Below are 21,423 nucleotides of genomic sequence, written 5' to 3' on the forward strand. Positions count from 1 at the left end.
GCTGCTTTGTATTTTAGTTAGTTCGTAAGGCAATGTGGGTAATGGCAGTGCTGCAATACTAAGAACAATAGCTAATTAATTTTAAAAAATGACGTCCGTTGGTAAAAATTATTATTCTATATTTTATTAAACAATTTTTGAAAATCGTAGCATAAGTTGTGGTCATTTATGATTATTACTATTTTTATTGTTACCATTATCATTATGATGATGATTATCCCTCCTATTGTAGTATTTAGTTATTATTTTTTTTTACTCTTATTTTTATTATTTTTAAAATCAATATTTGGATCAAATATGTGGTCGTGGCTTGAGTGAAAGGCATTGCCAATTTATGCCACATTTCTCATGTAGACTTATATACATTTTTTTTATCATATACCACCTGTTTAAACATTTTTTTACTACTTCACGTTGCTACTTGAAGATTTGAGAAACCTTTTTTCGACCCGACAAGGCCAGATCCGAAATGGTACTTGTGATCCTATTTGACTCACAACCATTGTAAAGAGAGTCGGAAAGCATTCGCTTACAAAACTCGCGTGGTTTAGTGTCACTAGGATATACTGCAAATATGAAGACATTAAATGTGTATATGATAACATCTTTTTTTTTTTTAGGAGTAGATGTACAAAATCATAGTGCTTTGACAAAGAAGCCATGCATGCAGGTGTGCTCATATGCTCGATCACTACGCAGTACAGCACTGTGTTTATATGCGTTGCATTTCAATATCACCCTCTTACTAAGTCTTGCATGTGTATTTTTGTACAAGTACAAGACGTCAAATTACAGGAATCTTAACTGATACAAAAAGGCATTGTGTGCGATTGTGTTGCGTTTTGAATAGTATATATTGCGTATTTCAACTCTAACATTTTGCAGTATTTGTATTTTAAGTACCCCCCCCCCACACACACACACGCACACAAAGCGATTAAATCTGAAGTTTTTTTATATTTTTGAATTTTTAATACTTTAATAGCTTGAAGCATTAATATTCGTCAAGTGATAACATTTCATCAAGTAAGAGGCTCTAAAAAAATTTATTAATATCAATTGAATATTCGTGGTATCATTTCTAATTTACATTTAGTTTAATTAATTCACAATCCAAGTTAACAAAATCACTGCTTATTTAACTTGTTTTATTTCATTGAAGAAACTGAAGAGACCTTAAAATATACGGAATAGTCGGATAAACACAATACAATAGCGTAATGTAATTGTTGTAAACAAAAAAATTTTTATCAATGAGAAAATGTTTTTTTTTTTTACAGCACATGATGCCATTTATAAACGAATCAAATATTTACTTTAATACATACTATTTTTCTTTACAATAAATAATTATTTCGTTAGAGGCGATACAATTAAATATTTATTTGGCTAAATGAAATACTTACCCAGTAAAGAAGTGAATGTTAAAGAGAAATAATCATTGTTTTGAATATTCGTAATTAATAGGTTTCGGCCAATCATCGTTCAAGCCAATCAGAAATAAATTACAAAAAAGAAGCTCTTCAAAGGCACTGCTTTCCTGATAGCTAATTCTTCAAAAAAGTGATGAAACAAATTAGTTTCTAGCCAACGTACGTGTCTATAAATGTACTGACAACTAAATTTTTTTCCAGTGAAGTAAGAATAGCTAAAAAAAGACAGAAAGAACCAAAGTACTTGTTTTTAACTCAATAATGAAGGAAATATCTTCAAAGTAAAGTTATAAACATACCTACATCTAAAATTGCAGATTGTAAATTAATTTCTTTCATTCTGGTAGCTACATTTACATATTGAGCGAGTTTAAAGTTTATTAAACTTCTAATTCTTTGAGTTTCCAAATTCGAAGTTGCAACGCATACTATACTTCATAACTCCTTAGTAACATAGGCTCCTAATTTTGTAGTATGAAATAAAGGCCTTGTTAAGAACACATCGCCTCTATAATGCTAACTTACAGTTAGCATACTTAAAATGAAAACTACCAAAGGTTCACATTACATATTCTTGTGCAGCAACTAAGTTTGAGGACTTAAATTTTTGTATCATGTAACAAGGAAGCAAAAATAATAGGCGGTCTTTTTACGAAGCTAGAAAATCCATTTTAAAGCAATTTAGAGAAAACTTCAGAAACTGGTGTAATTAAAGTCGATAATCACTATCTTATGAATAATACTATTTCTCGTACAAATGATAAAACTTCGCGCTTGTTTTAGTACATAAACTAATTTGAACCGTTTGATGCAGCTATTTTTTTTTATGAAAAAACAGATCGATGAGTTTATACCTCTTCCTCCCATATAAAATAAAAAAAAATAAATAAATAAAAAACTGAAAATTAACACAATAACCCTGAAAAGTCAACGAGTAAGCCGTAAAAAAAATATCGTTTTCTCAGATGATCATTAAAACGACAGATTTCTTAAGATTTCTGGCCTTATTAGATATTTTGAATCATCAAAATTAAAAATTAACTTGGTTGAATTTAGTTGTTAAAATATATTTATCTTCTCAAACAATTTTTCTCGGTGTCCACAATCAAAATTTAACATATTGTTATTTATTTTTTATGACTGATTGTGAAATTGCGAAACTATTTAACCACCTTATACGTCTACTTTAAAGTAAACTCCCGCCATTTCAATATCTCTTTTACAAACGCTTTATATTCCTTACTTTTAATTGTTTAACAAACAACAATAGCGATAATGTAAAAAAATTTATCTTTGAAGTATCGTGTCAAAAATCACATGCATCTTATCCGTGTATTATTTAACTTTTTTATAATTTATTTAACACCCAATTGTGTGTATGCTGTTATTGTTCAACTGAAAATGGCTCTGATTCCACTGTTCTTTTTGCTGCTTTGTATTTTAGTTAGTTCGTAAGGCAATGTGGGTAATGGCAGTGCTGCAATACTAAGAACAATAGCTAATTAATTTTAAAAAATGACGTCCGTTGGTAAAAATTATTATTCTATATTTTATTAAACAATTTTTGAAAATCGTAGCATAAGTTGTGGTCATTTATGATTATTACTATTTTTATTGTTACCATTATCATTATGATGATGATTATCCCTCCTATTGTAGTATTTAGTTATTATTTTTTTTTACTCTTATTTTTATTATTTTTAAAATCAATATTTGGATCAAATATGTGGTCGTGGCTTGAGTGAAAGGCATTGCCAATTTATGCCACATTTCTCATGTAGACTTATATACATTTTTTTTATCATATACGACCTGTTTAAACATTTTTTTACTACTTCACGTTGCTACTTGAAGATTTGAGAAACCTTTTTTCGACCCGACAAGGCCAGATCCGAAATGGTACTTGTGATCCTATTTGACTCACAACCATTGTAAAGAGAGTCGGAAAGCATTCGCTTACAAAACTCGCGTGGTTTAGTGTCACTAGGATATACTGCAAATATGAAGACATTAAATGTGTATATGATAACATCTGGAGACAAAGAATGCGATATTACTCACACCAACGACTCGAACAAAATATCTCCTGGCTTCTTTGTACGAAATCGTTCACGCAAGCTTACACGCAAGCAATCGTACACTTTTGAAGAAAAAAAAATGTAATTATCTATTTTGTTTAATGAGGCTCGTGAATTTTTCTTTTTATAAAATTTTGACATCGAAGTATGAAGATTATAGTTCATATCTACTGACTTTAACAATAATTTTTAATGAAATCCATTTAGTTTACTCAAACTGGCCTCTTTTCTTAATTGTTTTTTTTTTTTGAGATTTTTTTTTTTTTAGGAGTAGATGTACAAAATCATAGTGCTTTGACAAAGAAGCCATGCATGCAGGTGTGCTCATATGCTCGATCACTACGCAGTACAGCACTGTGTTTATATGCGTTGCATTTCAATATCACCCTCTTACTAAGTCTTGCATGTGTATTTTTGTACAAGTACAAGACGTCAAATTACAGGAATCTTAACTGATACAAAAAGGCATTGTGTGCGATTGTGTTGCGTTTTGAATAGTATATATTGCGTATTTCAACTCTAACATTTTGCAGTATTTGTATTTGAAGTACCCCCCCCCCACACACACACACACGCACACAAAGCGATTAAATCTGAAGTTTTTTTATATTTTTGAATTTTTTATACTTTAATAGCTTGAAGCATTAATATTCGTCAAGTGATAACATTTCATCAAGTAAGAGGCTCTAAAAAAATTTATTAATATCAATTGAATATTCGTGGTATCATTTCTAATTTACATTTAGTTTAATTAATTCACAATCCAAGTTAACAAAATCACTGCTTATTTAACTTGTTTTATTTCATTGAAGAAACTGAAGAGACCTTAAAATATACAGAATAGTCGGATAAACACAATACAATAGCGTAATGTAATTGTTGTAAACAAAAAAATTTTTATCAATGAGAAAATGTTTTTTTTTTTTACAGCACATGATGCCATTTATAAACGAATCAAATATTTACTTTAATACATACTATTTTTCTTTACAATAAATAATTATTTCGTTAGAGGCGATACAATTAAATATTTATTTGGCTAAATGAAATACTTACCCAGTAAAGAAGTGAATGTTAAAGAGAAATAATCATTGTTTTGAATATTCGTAATTAATAGGTTTCGGCCAATCATCGTTCAAGCCAATCAGAAATAAATTACAAAAAAGAAGCTCTTCAAAGGCACTGCTTTCCTGATAGCTAATTCTTCAAAAAAGTGATGAAACAAATTAGTTTCTAGCCAACGTACGTGTCTATAAATGTACTGACAACTAAATTTTTTTCCAGTGAAGTAAGAATAGCTAAAAAAAGACAGAAAGAACCAAAGTACTTGTTTTTAACTCAATAATGAAGGAAATATCTTCAAAGTAAAGTTATAAACATACCTACATCTAAAATTGCAGATTGTAAATTAATTTCTTTCATTCTGGTAGCTACATTTACATATTGAGCGAGTTTAAAGTTTATTAAACTTCTAATTCTTTGAGTTTCCAAATTCGAAGTTGCAACGCATACTATACTTCATAACTCCTTAGTAACATAGGCTCCTAATTTTGTAGTATGAAATAAAGGCCTTGTTAAGAACACATCGCCTCTATAATGCTAACTTACAGTTAGCATACTTAAAATGAAAACTACCAAAGGTTCACATTACATATTCTTGTGCAGCAACTAAGTTTGAGGACTTAAATTTTTGTATCATGTAACAAGGAAGCAAAAATAATAGGCGGTCTTTTTACGAAGCTAGAAAATCCATTTTAAAGCAATTTAGAGAAAACTTCAGAAACTGGTGTAATTAAAGTCGATAATCACTATCTTATGAATAATACTATTTCTCGTACAAATGATAAAACTTCGCGCTTGTTTTAGTACATAAACTAATTTGAACCGTTTGATGCAGCTATTTTTTTTTATGAAAAAACAGATCGATGAGTTTATACCTCTTCCTCCCATATAAAATAAAAAAAAATAAATAAATAAAAAACTGAAAATTAACACAATAACCCTGAAAAGTCAACGAGTAAGCCGTAAAAAAAATATCGTTTTCTCAGATGATCATTAAAACGACAGATTTCTTAAGATTTCTGGCCTTATTAGATATTTTGAATCATCAAAATTAAAAATTAACTTGGTTGAATTTAGTTGTTAAAATATATTTATCTTCTCAAACAATTTTTCTCGGTGTCCACAATCAAAATTTAACATATTGTTATTTATTTTTTATGACTGATTGTGAAATTGCGAAACTATTTAACCACCTTATACGTCTACTTTAAAGTAAACTCCCGCCATTTCAATATCTCTTTTACAAACGCTTTATATTCCTTACTTTTAATTGTTTAACAAACAACAATAGCGATAATGTAAAAAAATTTATCTTTGAAGTATCGTGTCAAAAATCACATGCATCTTATCCGTGTATTATTTAACTTTTTTATAATTTATTTAACACCCAATTGTGTGTATGCTGTTATTGTTCAACTGAAAATGGCTCTGATTCCACTGTTCTTTTTGCTGCTTTGTATTTTAGTTAGTTCGTAAGGCAATGTGGGTAATGGCAGTGCTGCAATACTAAGAACAATAGCTAATTAATTTTAAAAAATGACGTCCGTTGGTAAAAATTATTATTCTATATTTTATTAAACAATTTTTGAAAATCGTAGCATAAGTTGTGGTCATTTATGATTATTACTATTTTTATTGTTACCATTATCATTATGATGATGATTATCCCTCCTATTGTAGTATTTAGTTATTATTTTTTTTTACTCTTATTTTTATTATTTTTAAAATCAATATTTGGATCAAATATGTGGTCGTGGCTTGAGTGAAAGGCATTGCCAATTTATGCCACATTTCTCATGTAGACTTATATACATTTTTTTTATCATATACGACCTGTTTAAACATTTTTTTACTACTTCACGTTGCTACTTGAAGATTTGAGAAACCTTTTTTCGACCCGACAAGGCCAGATCCGAAATGGTACTTGTGATCCTATTTGACTCACAACCATTGTAAAGAGAGTCGGAAAGCATTCGCTTACAAAACTCGCGTGGTTTAGTGTCACTAGGATATACTGCAAATATGAAGACATTAAATGTGTATATGATAACATCTGGAGACAAAGAATGCGATATTACTCACACCAACGACTCGAACAAAATATCTCCTGGCTTCTTTGTACGAAATCGTTCACGCAAGCTTACACGCAAGCAATCGTACACTTTTGAAGAAAAAAAAATGTAATTATCTATTTTGTTTAATGAGGCTCGTGAATTTTTCTTTTTATAAAATTTTGACATCGAAGTATGAAGATTATAGTTCATATCTACTGACTTTAACAATAATTTTTAATGAAATCCATTTAGTTTACTCAAACTGGCCTCTTTTCTTAATTGTTTTTTTTTTTTGAGATTTTTTTTTTTTTAGGAGTAGATGTACAAAATCATAGTGCTTTGACAAAGAAGCCATGCATGCAGGTGTGCTCATATGCTCGATCACTACGCAGTACAGCACTGTGTTTATATGCGTTGCATTTCAATATCACCCTCTTACTAAGTCTTGCATGTGTATTTTTGTACAAGTACAAGACGTCAAATTACAGGAATCTTAACTGATACAAAAAGGCATTGTGTGCGATTGTGTTGCGTTTTGAATAGTATATATTGCGTATTTCAACTCTAACATTTTGCAGTATTTGTATTTGAAGTACCCCCCCCCCCACACACACACACGCACACAAAGCGATTAAATCTGAAGTTTTTTTATATTTTTGAATTTTTTATACTTTAATAGCTTGAAGCATTAATATTCGTCAAGTGATAACATTTCATCAAGTAAGAGGCTCTAAAAAAATTTATTAATATCAATTGAATATTCGTGGTATCATTTCTAATTTACATTTAGTTTAATTAATTCACAATCCAAGTTAACAAAATCACTGCTTATTTAACTTGTTTTATTTCATTGAAGAAACTGAAGAGACCTTAAAATATACAGAATAGTCGGATAAACACAATACAATAGCGTAATGTAATTGTTGTAAACAAAAAAATTTTTATCAATGAGAAAATGTTTTTTTTTTTTACAGCACATGATGCCATTTATAAACGAATCAAATATTTACTTTAATACATACTATTTTTCTTTACAATAAATAATTATTTCGTTAGAGGCGATACAATTAAATATTTATTTGGCTAAATGAAATACTTACCCAGTAAAGAAGTGAATGTTAAAGAGAAATAATCATTGTTTTGAATATTCGTAATTAATAGGTTTCGGCCAATCATCGTTCAAGCCAATCAGAAATAAATTACAAAAAAGAAGCTCTTCAAAGGCACTGCTTTCCTGATAGCTAATTCTTCAAAAAAGTGATGAAACAAATTAGTTTCTAGCCAACGTACGTGTCTATAAATGTACTGACAACTAAATTTTTTTCCAGTGAAGTAAGAATAGCTAAAAAAAGACAGAAAGAACCAAAGTACTTGTTTTTAACTCAATAATGAAGGAAATATCTTCAAAGTAAAGTTATAAACATACCTACATCTAAAATTGCAGATTGTAAATTAATTTCTTTCATTCTGGTAGCTACATTTACATATTGAGCGAGTTTAAAGTTTATTAAACTTCTAATTCTTTGAGTTTCCAAATTCGAAGTTGCAACGCATACTATACTTCATAACTCCTTAGTAACATAGGCTCCTAATTTTGTAGTATGAAATAAAGGCCTTGTTAAGAACACATCGCCTCTATAATGCTAACTTACAGTTAGCATACTTAAAATGAAAACTACCAAAGGTTCACATTACATATTCTTGTGCAGCAACTAAGTTTGAGGACTTAAATTTTTGTATCATGTAACAAGGAAGCAAAAATAATAGGCGGTCTTTTTACGAAGCTAGAAAATCCATTTTAAAGCAATTTAGAGAAAACTTCAGAAACTGGTGTAATTAAAGTCGATAATCACTATCTTATGAATAATACTATTTCTCGTACAAATGATAAAACTTCGCGCTTGTTTTAGTACATAAACTAATTTGAACCGTTTGATGCAGCTATTTTTTTTTATGAAAAAACAGATCGATGAGTTTATACCTCTTCCTCCCATATAAAATAAAAAAAAATAAATAAATAAAAAACTGAAAATTAACACAATAACCCTGAAAAGTCAACGAGTAAGCCGTAAAAAAAATATCGTTTTCTCAGATGATCATTAAAACGACAGATTTCTTAAGATTTCTGGCCTTATTAGATATTTTGAATCATCAAAATTAAAAATTAACTTGGTTGAATTTAGTTGTTAAAATATATTTATCTTCTCAAACAATTTTTCTCGGTGTCCACAATCAAAATTTAACATATTGTTATTTATTTTTTATGACTGATTGTGAAATTGCGAAACTATTTAACCACCTTATACGTCTACTTTAAAGTAAACTCCCGCCATTTCAATATCTCTTTTACAAACGCTTTATATTCCTTACTTTTAATTGTTTAACAAACAACAATAGCGATAATGTAAAAAAATTTATCTTTGAAGTATCGTGTCAAAAATCACATGCATCTTATCCGTGTATTATTTAACTTTTTTATAATTTATTTAACACCCAATTGTGTGTATGCTGTTATTGTTCAACTGAAAATGGCTCTGATTCCACTGTTCTTTTTGCTGCTTTGTATTTTAGTTAGTTCGTAAGGCAATGTGGGTAATGGCAGTGCTGCAATACTAAGAACAATAGCTAATTAATTTTAAAAAATGACGTCCGTTGGTAAAAATTATTATTCTATATTTTATTAAACAATTTTTGAAAATCGTAGCATAAGTTGTGGTCATTTATGATTATTACTATTTTTATTGTTACCATTATCATTATGATGATGATTATCCCTCCTATTGTAGTATTTAGTTATTATTTTTTTTTACTCTTATTTTTATTATTTTTAAAATCAATATTTGGATCAAATATGTGGTCGTGGCTTGAGTGAAAGGCATTGCCAATTTATGCCACATTTCTCATGTAGACTTATATACATTTTTTTATTATATACGACCTGTTTAAACATTTTTTTACTACTTCACGTTGCTACTTGAAGATTTGAGAAACCTTTTTTCGACCCGACAAGGCCAGATCCGAAATGGTACTTGTGATCCTATTTGACTCACAACCATTGTAAAGAGAGTCGGAAAGCATTCGCTTACAAAACTCGCGTGGTTTAGTGTCACTAGGATATACTGCAAATATGAAGACATTAAATGTGTATATGATAACATCTGGAGACAAAGAATGCGATATTACTCACACCAACGACTCGAACAAAATATCTCCTGGCTTCTTTGTACGAAATCGTTCACGCAAGCTTACACGCAAGCAATCGTACACTTTTGAAGAAAAAAAAATGTAATTATCTATTTTGTTTAATGAGGCTCGTGAATTTTTCTTTTTATAAAATTTTGACATCGAAGTATGAAGATTATAGTTCATATCTACTGACTTTAACAATAATTTTTAATGAAATCCATTTAGTTTACTCAAACTGGCCTCTTTTCTTAATTGTTTTTTTTTTTTGAGATTTTTTTTTTTTTAGGAGTAGATGTACAAAATCATAGTGCTTTGACAAAGAAGCCATGCATGCAGGTGTGCTCATATGCTCGATCACTACGCAGTACAGCACTGTGTTTATATGCGTTGCATTTCAATATCACCCTCTTACTAAGTCTTGCATGTGTATTTTTGTACAAGTACAAGACGTCAAATTACAGGAATCTTAACTGATACAAAAAGGCATTGTGTGCGATTGTGTTGCGTTTTGAATAGTATATATTGCGTATTTCAACTCTAACATTTTGCAGTATTTGTATTTGAAGTACCCCCCCCCCCCACACACACACACACGCACACAAAGCGATTAAATCTGAAGTTTTTTTATATTTTTGAATTTTTAATACTTTAATAGCTTGAAGCATTAATATTCGTCAAGTGATAACATTTCATCAAGTAAGAGGCTTTAAAAAAATTTATTAATATCAATTGAATATTCGTGGTATCATTTCTAATTTACATTTAGTTTAATTAATTCACAATCCAAGTTAACAAAATCACTGCTTATTTAACTTGTTTTATTTCATTGAAGAAACTGAAGAGACCTTAAAATATACAGAATAGTCGGATAAACACAATACAATAACGTAATGTAATTGTTGTAAACAAAAAAATTTTTATCAATGAGAAAATGTTTTTTTTTTTTACAGCACATGATGCCATTTATAAACGAATCAAATATTTACTTTAATACATACTATTTTTCTTTACAATAAATAATTATTTCGTTAGAGGCGATACAATTAAATATTTATTTGGCTAAATGAAATACTTACCCAGTAAAGAAGTGAATGTTAAAGAGAAATAATCATTGTTTTGAATATTCGTAATTAATAGGTTTCGGCCAATCATCGTTCAAGCCAATCAGAAATAAATTACAAAAAAGAAGCTCTTCAAAGGCACTGCTTTCCTGATAGCTAATTCTTCAAAAAAGTGATGAAACAAATTAGTTTCTAGCCAACGTACGTGTCTATAAATGTACTGACAACTAAATTTTTTTCCAGTGAAGTAAGAATAGCTAAAAAAAGACAGAAAGAACCAAAGTACTTGTTTTTAACTCAATAATGAAGGAAATATCTTCAAAGTAAAGTTATAAACATACCTACATCTAAAATTGCAGATTGTAAATTAATTTCTTTCATTCTGGTAGCTACATTTACATATTGAGCGAGTTTAAAGTTTATTAAACTTCTAATTCTTTGAGTTTCCAAATTCGAAGTTGCAACGCATACTATACTTCATAACTCCTTAGTAACATAGGCTCCTAATTTTGTAGTATGAAATAAAGGCCTTGTTAAGAACACATCGCCTCTATAATGCTAACTTACAGTTAGCATACTTAAAATGAAAACTACCAAAGGTTCACATTACATATTCTTGTGCAGCAACTAAGTTTGAGGACTTAAATTTTTGTATCATGTAACAAGGAAGCAAAAATAATAGGCGGTCTTTTTACGAAGCTAGAAAATCCATTTTAAAGCAATTTAGAGAAAACTTCAGAAACTGGTGTAATTAAGGTCGATAATCACTATCTTATGAATAACACTATTTCTCGTACAAATGATAAAACTTCGCGCTTGTTTTAGTACATAAACTAATTTGAACCGTTTGATGCAGCTATTTTTTTTTATGAAAAAACAGATCGATGAGTTTATACCTCTTCCTCCCATATAAAATAAAAAAAAATAAATAAATAAACAAGAAATAAAAAAAAAAAATTAAAACAAGAAACAAAAAAAAAATAATACAAGAAATTAAAAACAAACCAGGGGGTATAAATGGGTCATGGGACCCACGGTAAGAACGAAGTTCTTTAAACATGACATGAGTATAAAAACACAATTTCTCAGATAACAAGGGGGTCGCCAGACCCGTAGAAAGAACGAAGCTCTATAAACGTTAGTACTGCATTTATGTAGTTCACTAAACAAAAACTTAAAAAACGAATTAAAGAAAAAAATTAAAAAAATAGTTCAGTACTCACGATGGTTGAACTTCGTGAGAACGGCGTGCGTAAATACAGTACTCACGAAGTTTAACCATCGTGAGTACTGAACTATTTTTTTCTTTAATTCGTTTTTTAAGTTTTTGTTTAGTGAACTACATGAATGCAGTACTAACGTTTATAGAGCTTCGTTCTTTCTACGGGTCTGGCGACCCCCTTGTTACCTGAGAAATTGTGTTTTTATACTCATGTCATGTTTAAAGAACTTCGTTCTTACCGTGGGTCCCATGACCCATTTATACCCCCTGGTTTGTTTTTAATTTCTTGTATTATTTTTTTTTTGTTTCTTGTTTTAATTTTTTTTTTTTATTTCTTGTTTTATTTTTTTTTGATATTTCATTTTAATACATTTTTTTTATTTTTTTGTATTTCCTTTATTTAATTCCTTTTTTTATTTTCATATTTAATCTTTTTTTTTCATTCCCTTTTTTATTTTATTTTTTTTTATTCCGTTGTATTTATTCATGTCTTTTTTAATTTTATTTCATTTTATTTTCATATTTCATCTCATTAATTTTTAAAAAATTTTTTTTTCCACTTATTTTTTTGCGATTTTATAGCTTATTAATGCAATTTTTATTTTATTTTCATATAATTACTCAATGACATTGTGCCATTATTTGTTTGTCAAATTCAAAATAAGTACCCTTAAAAACCATTAAAATGATATGAAACTCGAATTATATTTATATAATGATCTTACATAATTCATTTATAATTGATTTACTTTGAATTACTTTATTTATATAATTATGTGATAATGTAACATAATTTGTTTATCGAATTCGAAATAAGCGCCTCTAAAAACCATTGATACATTCTTTAACTCTATTCCAAGTATTTAGAAAACAAATACAAAAACAATTTATCATAAATCGAATGTATTATCAGTGAATGCATGTAAAAATGGAATATTTCAGTTACGAACCACACCATAAGTACAAGAAATCAAGTTTCCATAAACGGCAGCGCTCGTAGCAGAGTGGGTAAGGTACTGGACTCACATGCAGAAGGTCGAAGGTCGAAGGTCGAGGGTTCAAAACTCTTTATTGGAAAATGTTTTTTTTTTTTTTTTTTTTAGAATTGTAAAAGAAAGAAATTCAAAGTGAAATAAAAATTATTGTGAGAAAATAAAATTGGGAGTGTGAGGGAGAATGGTGGGCAAAGGTGTGTAGAAGAGTAACACGGCACGGTTGGCCGATATACATATATAGTGGGGAGAGGGGAAGTGTATAGAGAATAGTCGGTGAGGGGAACGGGGTAAGGGGGGGAAACTTGAGAGGAAAAGGAAACCACTTTCGTTTCAAAAAAAAAAAAATCTGTCGGTTTTAAAATTCCAGCCCCCCGAGTAACGCGACATAAAGAACTTCGTTCTAAAAACCCCTCGAAAAAAAGGAAGCAGAAAGCTGACTTATCGGCTCGACCGATCGAACAACGACGGCGGCGCAGCAGCACCATACAGCAGAAAGGAGAGCCGCCGAGATTCGTGAGCTTTCTACCAGATGTCCGGACTATAGGCAGCCGCGGGGGGGTGGGTGGCGCCTTGCGCGCTAACAAGCCAGTATTCCTACTATATATCTTTTCTACCGACAGGTAAGTCACGTGCACCGATCGGCTACCTGACGTAATACCACACTACCCCGGCGCCGTCGAGCTACGCACACGCTCGAACCCAATTCGCGCCTTATTCACTTGTTTGCACCGTGTGCGAGTGTCTCGCGGTGCGAGGGAAAACCGGTACGCGATAAGCACCACGACCCAGCGAGCTTTTACACCTTACGTTGCTTTTTTGCTCCACCACTATGCCGTCCAATAGTAATAAACTTCGCGACTCGTGGAACAGATTTCGTGCGGCAGGTGGAAGTCTGCGGTTCGCGTCAGGTGCGCGGTATCCCGACAAAACTCTTACGATGATTGGAAACCTCACTTTTTTTTTTTTATTTGCCTAAAGGATTAATGCATCGTACGAAAATGTAGGTGTTTTTATTTTAAAAAGTTTCAGTAGCAGTCCCAGGGGGTTTCCTCAAGTATCCACGTATTGCGAGGTGATTGCAGGCGCTGGCGGAAGTGACAAGACGAGCCTCCGAGAGCGACCAGCTCCTGCGAAACCGCTTACGCGCGTACTTTTGACAATAGCCGGAGCGATAAGCAACGGCGAGAGGGTAATACGAGTCATTTGGCGAAAATCTCTTGCGAGTGTACACAGCGGCCCGGGATGTAGCCACCGTCATCGTCGTTTCGTGAGAATGGAAATGCGTAATACTCACAGACGCAGCGAAATTATTGTCGAGCGTTTTTTTTTCTCAGCGTGAAAACGGGAACGGGCTTTTATTGCATGGTTTTGGATGGCATTCCAGATGGGGCGTTTAGATTCGCAATGAAGTATGTCGGACATTGAACGCTCGAGGTTTAGGTTTGCAAATGTGTCTAAAAATTGTACTGCAAAAGCGCACCTCTCGTGGATTATCTATTTTAGTCGTCAGAATACAAATTGCCTTTTCCTTGGAGTATCACCTTTTTTTTTTCTTCGATCGGGAATGACCTAGAAAAGTGTTTTTCAAAAGAACAAACAAGAAAAGACTGTTTATGACATGAGTCGACAACATTGACCTGTAGTCTGATGAATAAAAAGAAGCAGTGACAGTAAAGTGATTTTTCTTTTGTTTTGTTTTCCGGAGGAGGCGGGCTTTTATCAATTTCCCCGCCACGCGTTGGATTAGAGAGAAAGGGGCCCCACGCTGGGGATTATTTTATCCGATCGTTCGAGCACGTCGTAATTTTTTTTTTTTTTTTTTTTTTTTTTCAGGCAATCAATTCGGTCTATTGTCGGGAATCACGAGCCGGTGAAATATGCGTTTGGAGAAAATTGATTTTTTATGCGCTTGGTCGCTTTCTACATTCCCTGTACCCCGAGAGCATGGGTTGCACGAGCGAATCATAATGTTGATCATCTGGTTGGTCTTTGAACTCATTCGGTTAACTATTTGATTCATGTTTGTGGTTGATACAGGAGTACAAAATTTATGTTATAATTCAATTATGTGGTTTGAAAAAAAAAAAAAAAACATTTTGTTCTACACGCGAAAATATTTTTCCTTCTTTTTTTTTGTAACTATGAGCGAGTTTCAAAAATCCTTTCACGCTGAATTCAAATTAATACACACAAGACTAGACAAGACAACTAATTTCATCACATGATATTTTATGCAAGGAATCCTAAAAATAGCAGCGTAAACAATAATGTTTACAAATGAAAGAGAAATGCTACTACGGCTATTAGACGAATTTTTAATTCACAGCACGGATCTGCCCTAATTTTTCGTACCCTCTTTTTTGGACACTTATTCATAAGCCAGCCAATGTCATCCAAGCGTGCGCCTCTACTTTTTATATCAGCGAAATCAATACCAATGAGAAAAGAATATTTTCTTTATTGCCCCAGCCAGCCTCGGTGCATTGTGCAACGTCCAATCAAAAACATAAAAGAGTTTTTTTCATCATTAAAAAGAGAGTCAAAGAGGTGGAAAGATGTGAAGCTTTTTTATCTTTGAGATGATGAACAAAAAATAAAGGAGTGATTGAAAAAAAGAAACACGAATTGTCGTGAAACCACTTTGAGAGTGATTCTGTTACCACCGTCATCGGTTCACGGCACAGCTGCTGCTGTTTGTGATGGTAATATCTCGGTGACGGACGAGAAGCGTGCCTCGATGCCTCTCTCGCCAGACGAAGCGCAACGCGACGACACATCGATATTTTTTCTTTCCCCCATCTCCCTTGCCCTGGATATTTTTATCCAGCCTCATATGCTGTGCTACCAGATTCGTTCATATTATCTACGATGCACACCAATGTTTAATTATAAATACTTTTTTTTTTTTTTTTATTTACTTATAATCACTCTGTTGATTTAAATGAATGAAAAACCATCTGTTAAAAAATAAGCATATTATATTTTTATTTTTACGAAATAATGATAATCCCATCTACTGACGCAATTCGCATAGCCTTCGATAATACCGTATGTATAGAGAATCCAGCGTCCCGTAGAGAGAGAGAGAGAGAGAGAACACACATAGCGGGGTTTTCCTCGGCCCGTGGGCACACGACACCCTCTTCCCCCCTTTTATAACTAAAGTCGTTCGTGTCAGCCCTTTGCTCTCCCAACAAGGGAGAAGCGGATCCCTTTTCTGCAAGCGTGTGTTTGCTTGTCACTCAAGTCATGGCGATCGTTCGATCTTACTTTGGACGCTGAAGGGTCCATCAGCTCGCTTGTTATTAGGGGATCCCTGTAGCTTTTTGTGCGCGTGTGTCGATGCATAAATACATATGCTCGTGTGTATCACTCGAAAGCACGCAAGACGTAAGTTTAATTGTTGTAGTCGACAAGTGAGTCCAAAGTGGTACACGATGGATTGCTGCTTCAGCAGTAGATCGTTTTTGGGGCACCTGCAGATTAGGATAGCTTTGGAATTTCTATAATCGGCAAAAATGCAAAGTTTTGTGACAGTCTCATTGCGGAATGTACCTGGTAGTTTTAACTTTATTGCACTCCTTTATACTACGCGTTTACACAGGAAACAACTCCACCACCAGTCACACGAGCCAGTCACATACAACATGGGGCCATACACTACACTCACTCTTCCAGTAGCATTGAAATGTCGTTTCGGTGTACGCACCAAGAACACTCGAGAATCATCGAACGAGTACCTCCTTCGCTTACACACACCATTTTTATTGAGATCCGTGTTAACTCTATAGCACACGTACAAACACCAGCACACTTGCTCATCCTAGTTTCATTCAAACAAGCAAAAAGCTCCGAGCGAGTGCACATCTCACAATAACACCCCCGAAAACGCCACGCCATTTATATGAGCTTAAAGCGAGAGTACAATAGTACCTGCAGCGGCATCGAGAGTTAGTGAGACATGCCTGGGCTTGCAGTGCTGTGCAGAACCTTCGCACCCCCGCAAAACAGAATGCGAAGACCGACCAAGTGGAAAGAAGGTTCGAGAGCCCCATACCGAGGAAGACGGGGGGAGCAGCAAGCTCGTGAAGTACTGCATAGGGGCAGATTTTTCTTTCACGAGTACCACGTGGTGAATACACGAGGGAGGGATAAAACTTGAGGCTTCAGGACAATGTTGAAAGGTGGCAATGGAAGCAGCAGTAGGAGAAACAGCGTCCCGTGAGTGTGCATAATGCGTAAGCGACAATTTTTTTTTTTTTTTTTTGTTAAAGGGTCCGTTTTTTTTTATAAATCGCGCGCCGAGGCTTTTATCTTGCTTGCTTTAATCATGGGCTCTTTTTTCCCTCTCTAGCTTCGATGGATCGAATTCAAATTAAAATCGTTTCACTGGGTGTTTTAATTATGGCACAAGTCGCGAGGAACATGTGGAGCGAAATTAAGTTTGTTCTGTTTTTTTTTGGCCGATCATTATCAAATTAAATTAAATGGAAAATAAATAAACGCAAATGTATGCAAAGTCAGACTGTGGCTCTCTATAGGATACCACACAGGTTCTATCTAAATCACCTTATTATCATTTACTCCTAGAACAGAAAAATAGCCAAACATACCCCACTCAAACTTTTTAGCGCGAAAAGAGAAAAAAAAGCCGTGCACGCCAGCTATAAAACTTTTACCGGAACACGTTGCGTGTGTAGTCGACGTTTGTACCCGTGGAACTCATTTTCGGGCGGCGCTAATCGTAAATTTTAAACTTTCATAAGCACCTCGCTTCCCGACGTTTGCTGGTGCAAAGCCACGATTTCGCTTTTTTCCTGGTCTCCAAAATAGGACAAAAAAAAAAAAAAATCCCACCACGAGATTTCCATTTAAAGGGTGCACGTGGAAACCGATGCCGTTTAAAATATCTATATCTCAGGATCTGATCTCTCGCTCCGTCGCTTCGTCGAGACTCTGTAATATTGAAGTCGCAAGAGAGAGAGAGAAGGAGACGTTTATTTGCCGCGATAGGTGTACGGAGCGTGGAAGCGTGCTGGCACGCGAAGGGGCTCTTTAGGTACATTTTACCAGTGAATTCGGAAAGGGCTCCATGTTGGGTCTAAAAGCATCAGTGGAACGTATAGGTGCAGTGCGAGTACTCGAGAACTTAGTATTAGGAAAAAAATACTTTGGGCAAACAAATCAATCGCTATAGTTGGAGAAAATATCCATTGTCAGATGTTTGAAAAAATTATTACGTATAAATATGGTATTGAAAAAAGGCAGTTGTCGCAGTCGAGCACGATAACTCAGTCGATAGACTTGCGCATGTCCAGTAACTCTGATGAATGGGCTTGCTTAGCGACAGAATTTTGCAATCTCTCGCAACATCATGTAATACTCGATAAGGGCAAAGTTACGCATGGCCCTTTTGAATTACGCACTTGTAAGAAATTACACTAAGCCCCAGGAGAACAATAATTTCACTAGGCACTATTTTTTCATACCACGATAAAATAACAAAAACGTCATTACATCTGCAACAGTACGTCTGAATTTACCAAAAAAAAAAAAACAAAAAAAAAAAGACTCTTACAGATAAGTTAAACGAATTTCTCTTGGAGTTTTCTTTGATCGCGACCCTTCCCCTGCCCCCATCCGCACTCAGCCCTTCGCCACTACTTCCACTTCCTCGGCATCCATTAGATCTCACGCGAAAGTGCTCGCAGGCAGGAGTAGATCGTTAACGCGAACACGAGAACCCCTGGAAGAGAGCGATGCCCGCGCGTTCGTACGATAAATCGTAAATCGTCGCTGCGGGGCGAGGGAAGGAAAGGAAGTTTTTCCTCCGCAGCGGCCTCGTGAAATTTAATGGGCCCAGTTCCTGCGGATGGAAAAACTGCGCGGGACGTGGAGATCACAAATTGGATAAGCATCTTCCTCGGGGTCCCGGGAATAAGTTTTTGGCGATTCCTAGGCCCGAACGACTCTTTAATATCCCGCGAGGACGATGTACTCTTTTTATCCCCAACTCGGACGATTATTTGCACTCGCACTACATAGCGTCTCTCCGTGTCGTGAAAAATCTAACTGCAGTGATTCAAGTTTTGTTGTTTCCCAGCAGTATTTGACGAGAAAATACATGGATGATTAGTGAAAATAATCCTATTCACTGTGTAAAGATCTTTTCTGGACTCACCTTCGATTCAAACCGTAGAGTAGGTGAAGATGAAAAAAAAAAAAGCAACGAGTCTAAAAACTCAGAGGATGTGGTGCATCAGACAAGCTCAGTTTGAAGTGCACATATTATACCATGTTTTGGGCAAAAAAGAAAGCTTTAATTAATCAAATGGTGTGAAAACGAGCGCACAATTAGTGAAGTCTCCTACACATGATAAAGAAAAAAGCAAAAAGAAACGATTAAGGTATTGGATAGAAGCTCTTGGCGCCGTACGTACGATAATAGATGACTAGTGATCGGAAAGAGGAGCAAAAAACGCTTGGATAACAAATGTTTGCTCCGTAGGTAGAGTTTTTCTGGGTATGAGCGTGCAGCTCGCAAAGGAGACTCATTATTGGAAAACGTAAGCATCGACTTATTTTCTTCAGGTGAAAGTTTTTACGCTACGAATCGTTCAAGATCTCGAGCATTTTTGTACACAGTCTGAAATAAAAAGCTTGGTATTAATTACCGAAAATAATTAAAATAGCTGGCCCCCAGCAAAAGCTATCCGGGTAAAAGGAGAAAAAAAAAAAAAGAGCAAGATACTCGTTTTCTCTCGGACAAGTCCACATACGAGCTATACAAGTCGAAAACGAGCGAATAATGCTTACATACGGCCATAGCCAGTGAAATAAAAACGAAGGAGGAGAAAAATAAACCGGGCGCACCGAAAATTCCGCATCATCCCTCCTTCGGTTGGCTCCCCTTTTCGACGGGGCTGATAATAAAGTGGCTCCTCTGTGCTGACGTCCTGCGGACTTTTGGCCCTTTCAGAAGTGTATACCATTACATGCACGTTTAGGCCTAACGAAAGCTTTTTTTTTTTCTTCTCTGCAGTGAGCACACACGCGGCTGAGCGATTTTTCATGTGCTTTGATGCAGCGCGCAAGTGGAGCACATAAATGTATGTAGAGACGGAGTTCCATGGCTGGCTTCTTTTTCCAAAGCAAGTTTCTCCAGTAGATCGGGTTCTTTTTTTTTACAACTTTTTTCGCGCACATACGCGTGCAGTCGTCTCACTTTTCACGCTCGAATCTTTGGGAAATTATTTTCCCTTTAGGTCCGATGTTCTACTGGTTAATTTGTTTTTTGGTAGGTGGAAAAAAAACAGAAAAACACAAACACCATCCTAACTTTTACAAGTTAATTTATTGTTCAGTAATTTTCATGGGCATTGCCAGTCCTTTTTCGCACACAATTTTGTATGAGTGAGGTATAGTGATCTCATCTCGAACCAAATGTTGGTTGCAATGTTGCGACCCTCACTCTCTACCGGGTAAGCTATACTACTCGGCTTGTCGGTACAGGTACATTGACCAAACGAACTTTGGAAAAAAACAATGTTTCCCTTCTCTCAGCGACAAATCATGCCCCCCAAACTATACATATATCCAAATGTTACGGTGTAAGTCTTTGGTGTGTGTAATGAAACGGTCGTTAGCGCGTATGGCTCGGCCGTAAATTTCGCGCTTAAACGGCTCACGAACAATGCGGGCCCCGTGCGAGGAAAACTATAACTTTCTAGCGCCCAGGGGACGTTTAAAAAGGCGTTTGCAAGTATGACGCCAACAGTGCGCTCTGCCAGAGCTCAGAGGTGATCCTCGAAAGCGGAGGGAACCAGAATCATTGACCCTATGTTGGACTCGTCCGGAAATTAGCCTGATCACGACGTACAGTGTTAATTTCATCTAGAACAAATTAAAAAGATAAAAGCACATAATTTATTGCTCAGCCGGCATTATCCAGCCTTTGTCACCCACTACATTGCAAGGATTACCACTACTAATAGCATTACGTAACGCATTGGTCCTTTGCGGTCTTGCAAAAAGGGTCGGAATTTATCTCTGTCGTCTCGGACTTTATCTCGTGCACCTGCAGGGATAAGGCAAAACCACGCACACCCGGAATCAACTATACTCTCTTTCTCTCTCTCTTCCTCTTGTACAAGCAAGCAATCAATGACGGTGATCCTCCCAGTTCTGATACCCATATAACACGTACGTGTATAGGCGAGGTAGGGTATAGGTATACAAAGTATATATACGTGTCTGCGGTGCGACGACCGCAGTTGTACAAACGCTGCTCGTTCAAATCTAGATTTATCAGCTACCGTGAAAGCTCTATTCA

Source organism: Copidosoma floridanum, unplaced genomic scaffold (assembly GCF_036245765.1).
Source record: "Copidosoma floridanum isolate Cflo_tuat_1 unplaced genomic scaffold, Cflo_Japanese_pri ptg000001l, whole genome shotgun sequence".
Lineage (NCBI taxonomy): Eukaryota > Metazoa > Arthropoda > Insecta > Hymenoptera > Encyrtidae > Copidosoma > Copidosoma floridanum.